Genomic DNA, 5,172 nt, shown 5'->3' with positions numbered 1-5,172 from the left:
GATTTCTATTGTGTTGCTAATCAACTAATCTTGTTATTATTATTCTTTGACCAATACTTCACTGTCTTGATTACTGTGGCTTTACAGTAAGTCTTGATGTTAGATAATATCAGTTTCCTGACTTTGTTCTTTTTCAATAACATGCTGCCTATTCTGACTCCTCTGCATCTCCAAATAAACCATAGAATTCAATTTGTTGATACTGATCAATCAATGTACTGAGATTTTGATTGAGATTACATTGACTCTAGGTCGATGTGAAAAGAGCTAATAACTCACCATTATTGAGATGTCCTGCCCTTACACACAAACTCTTTCTTCATTTACTTAGTACTCCTTTGACATCTTTCATCACAGTTTTGCAGTTTTCCATGTTTAGATTGCACATATTTTTATTTAAATTGCATTTATTTATTGATTTATTTAGTGTGTGCATGCGTGTGTGCATGCGTGTGTGTGTGTGTGTGTGTGTGTGTGTGTGGTGTGTGTGTGTGTGTGTGTGTGTGTGTGTGTGTGTGTGTGTGTGTGTGCGTGTAGGGCAACTTGGAGGATTTGGTTCTCTCTTTCCACTATGTGGTTTCAGGGATCAAACTCAAGTGATCAGGCTTCATGCCCTTTATCCACTGACCCATTTTGCTGCCCGGCATCTTCTTACATTTAATACTTAAATATTTTACAGTTTTTGGTGATAATACAAATGTTATTGTGTGTATTTTTAAAAATTTTAATTATTATGTTGAGGTCTTTGATGAACTTGGACTTGAGTTTTGTGCAGGGCAATAGATATGGATCTATATGCATTCTTCTACATGTGGACATCCAGTTATGCCAACACCATTTGTTGAAGATGCTTTCTTTTTTTCATTGTATATTTTTGGCTTCTTTGTCAAAAATCAGGTGTTCATAGGTGTGTGGATTTGTGTCAGGGTCTTCGACTTGATTCCACTGATCCACCTGTCTGCTTTTATGCCAATACCAAACTATTTTTATTACTATAGCTCTATAGTAGAGCTTGAAGTCAGGAATGGTGATGCCTCCAGAGTTCCTTTATTGTACAGGATTCTTTTGGCTATCCTGGGTTTTTTGTTTTTCCATATGAAGTTGAGTATTGTCCTTTTGAGGTCTGTGAAGAATTGTGTTGGGATTTTGATGGGGATTGCTGAGTGAGGAAACCCAGACTCAGAAAGACAAACATGATATGTACTCACTCATAAGTGGATATTAGATGTAAAGCAAAGGATAACCAAGCTACAATCCACACCCCCAGAGAAGCTAGCTAACAAGGAGGACCTTAAGAGGGATGCACGAATCATCCTGAGAAGGGGAAATAGATGAGATCTCCTGGGTAAACTGGGGGCAGGGGGTGGGTAGGTAGAGGGAAGGGCATGGGGGAAGGAAACATGAAGGATCTGGATGGCCAAGTTGGGGGAGAGACAGAGAGGGAAAACAGTGAAAGAGATATCTTGATAGAGGGGGCATTTTGGGGTTAGGAAGAAACCTGGTGTCAGAGAAACTCCCAGGAATCCACAAGGATGACCCCAGCTAAGACTCCTAGCAATAGTGGAGAGGGTGTCTAAACTGGCCTTCTCCTGTAATCAGACAGGTGACTAACCTAATTGTCATTACAGAACCTTCATCCAATAACTGACAGAAGCAGATGTAGAGATCCACGGCCAAGCACTGGGCCAAACTCTGGGAGTTCAGTTGAAGAGAGGGAAGAGGGATTATATGAGCAAGGGGGGTTAAGATCATGACAGGGAAACCCACAGAGACAGCTGACCTCAGCTTGTGGGAGCTCACGGACTCTAGACCGACAGCTAGGGAACCTGCATGGGACTGACCTAGACCCTCTGCATGTAGGTGACAGTTGTGTAGTTGGTCTGTTTGTGGGGCCCCTGACAGTGGGACCAGGATCTGTCCCTGGCACATGAGCTAGGTTTTTGGAACCTATTCCCTATGATGGGATGCCTCACTCAGCCTTGATGCAGAGGGGAGGAGCTTGGTCTTGCCTCAACCTGATGTGCCATGCTTTGTTGACTCCCCTAGGAGGTCTGACCCTTTCCGAATGGAGGAGGATGAATGGACGGTATAGAGCAGAAGGAAGGTGAGGGGAGGGAATGAGAAGAGAGGAGGGAGGGGAAATTGTGGTTGGTATGTAAAATGAATAAAAAATTTAATAAAAAAGATTAAAATATTTTGATTATTAGTTTATTTTATGTGTATGGGTGTTTTGCTTCTATGTATTTCTGTGTACCACATGTGTGCCTGGTGTCTGTGGAAGCTGAAAGAGGTCATTGGATTCCCTGGAACTGGAGTTACAGATAGTTGTGAGTGGCCATGTGGATGCTGGGAACTGCATGTGGGTCATGGAAAAACAGCCAGTATTCTTAACCACTGAGCCATCTCTTCAGCTCCTGTGTTTTAATTTTGAATTCAACTCTTCAATTGCTGATATATAAGAACACTCAGTACTGGGACCCCATCTAGCTTGAACTCTGTAGGCCCTGAGCATGCTGTTATGGTCTCTGTGAGTTCACATGTATCAGTCCTGTTGTGTCTGAAAGGCACTGTTTTCTTGGTGCCTTTGATCCCCACTGGCTCCTAAAACCTTCAGCCACCTCTTCTGCATAGTTCTCTGAGCCTGATGGAGGGATTTGATGGAGATATCCTATTTACAGCTGAGTGGTCCAAGGTCTCTCACTCTCTGTACTTTGTCCATTTGTGGACCTCTGTGTTAGTTTTCATCTGCGGCAGGAGGAAGCTGCTCTGATGATGGCTGAGCAAGATACTGACCTGTAAGCACATCAGAGTGTCAGTCGGAGTCATTTTATTGCTAGGCTCCCTTAGCAGAACAGTGGTATTTGGTTTTCCCCTAGGCCCATGGTCTATCTGGTCTCAGGTTCCTGGCTATTTGAGCAGTGTTAGGTACGGGTCCCATATCACGGAGTGGGCCTTCAAACCAATCAGAGAGTGGTTGGTTACTCCAACCACTTTAGTGCCATTATTGTACCAACGTATTATGTAGGCAGGTCACTACTGTAGATCAAAGGATGTGTAACTGGGAAGGCAGATCACTACTGTAGATCAAAGGATGTGTAACTGGGTTGGTTACTTTTTTCTCTGGTAGAGTGCAAATATCTTCTAGTACCATGAACACTAATCAATAGGGGTGAAGGATCTTGTTAGGCACCAGTTCCCCTTCTCTGTGTTCAAATGAAATATGTAAGTGTTGTCTACAGCAATAGGGCCTTACCATCAGACTATGGAGAGCAACCAGTAGACTTAGCGATAACGGAGTTGTTTGGGAGTTTCCATGGGGCACCTTTTGGCCAACAACTTAATTGTTGGTTTCCATATGCCCCCTCAAATGACCATGCTAGTGTTAGCTGTCCCTCTATGTATTTTCCCCCTCACCCCATCTTCCCTCCACATCTTTATTTAACATGTATTAACTTTATAAATCCTATCATCATGCTCCAACTGCTTATTAATTATAGGAGGCACTATGATAATTCATTCAAATTTTCTGCATAGATGATTACACCATCTGAAAACAAAGCTGTTTTCTTCCTTTCTTCCCTCCTTTGTACATTTTAGTTGTGATTTTTGTCTTTTATTACTACAGCTATATCTTCTACAATTTTGTTGAAACACAGGAGCAAGAAGATGTCTCATTCTTCATCTTTGCAAAAAAACTTTAAATTTCTTACCATTCATTTCATTTCTTTTACTTTTTTTCTGAACAAACCCCAAATCTTTATTTTATAGAAGTAAATACATATATATTCATGTATACATGTACACATGTAATACAAATACGTATATGTATGTGTGTGTGTGTGTGTGTGTGTGTGTGTGTGTGTGTGTAAACCCCCAACAAAAGATGCTATAAAATATGGAACATTTCATAAATTTGTGGGTCATCCTTTCACGGGGTCTATGCTAATCTTCTCTATATAATTCCAATTTTAGTATATGTGCTGCAAATATTATTGAGTGTTAATTCTCCACCAGGCATTACTTTATATGCAGGAATATAATTGTAATGTAGAGCTGCAAAACTCCCAACAGTCCTAGAAATTAAGTTCTAGAGTGGTTGCCAAGTTGATGAAAAGAAATACGTCTCCAGATTGGGAGCCTTAGACGACAGCATTCTATTGCCTCATTGTTCTGGAGCTTAGAGGGGTAACATTGCGGTGTTTGCAGATACATTAGTTACTTTTCTAGTTACCAGGACAAAATGCCTGTCAAAAGCGTCGTAAGAAAGGAAAGGATTATTTTTGGCTTGCAGGTCTGCGATATAGTTCGTCTTGTACAGGAAGCTGTGACACAGTAAGAGTGTGAGGTGGCTGGTCACACTGCATCTACAGCCAGGAAACAGAGAGAGAGACACACTGGTGTTTAGTGTGCTTTTTCCTTTTTATTCTGCACAAACCCCACATCTATGGAATGGTGTCCCCATATGTAAGGCAGATCTTTCCACATCAATTAACCTAGTCTAGAAACTCTCGCACAGACATAACTAGAGGCTTGTCTCCTGGATGATTCTAGATCCTCCCAAGTTGACAATCAGTATTAACCATGACAACAGGGTTGACTTCTGCTTGGCAGGTGACTGGTCATCTTGCTGTACTTTCACATGCCAATCATCCCTTTGTCTATACCTATCTCTGAGTGTCTCTTGTTGGATTAGAATCCACCCTAATGATCCTGTTTTTCATGCAACTACTCCTTCTAAGAATTCTACAGATGTGATTACATTCTGAGGTGCTAGGGTGTTAGCATATGAATTTCCAGAGGGATACAATTCAGCCATTATACAGTATAAGTTAAAAAGTGGTTTGGATATAGGTATAGCCTATGTTGCTTGTCTACCCATGACCCTTCTTGCCGTAGAAAGAAGAGTGGCTTTGGTCAACAGAGTGGCCCAAAGGGAACATTGAGTTTTCCTCCCTATGAAATTACACAGGCTACATGATGATTAGACCTATGGCCTAGCCATCATTAAAATGATATTCGAGGGCAGTGGCTCTCAACATGTGGGATCAAACAGCCCTTTCGTAGGGGTCGCCTAAGACCATCAAAACACATAGATATTTACATTACGAGTCATAACAGTAGCAAAATCACAGTTATGAAATAGCAATGGAAATTTTATGGTTCGGGGTCACT

At 41.4% G+C, this 5,172-nt stretch overlaps 1 non-coding gene across 1 annotated transcript; it reads right to left on the bottom strand.

The window, feature by feature from the left end:
- Window positions 1-3,889: 3,889 nt before the first annotated feature.
- Window positions 3,890-3,993, bottom strand: LOC131925917 (U6 spliceosomal RNA). The gene has a single exon (XR_009383411.1). It is a non-coding gene; the product is annotated as a U6 spliceosomal RNA (small nuclear RNA).
- Between the last annotated feature and the right edge of the window lie 1,179 nt (window positions 3,994-5,172).

The sequence above is a fragment of the Peromyscus eremicus genome, chromosome 15, assembly GCF_949786415.1.
Source record: "Peromyscus eremicus chromosome 15, PerEre_H2_v1, whole genome shotgun sequence".
Lineage (NCBI taxonomy): Eukaryota > Metazoa > Chordata > Mammalia > Rodentia > Cricetidae > Peromyscus > Peromyscus eremicus.
The sequence above is the reverse complement of the archived record's forward strand: the minus strand, read 5'-3'. Positions and strand labels throughout refer to the sequence as shown.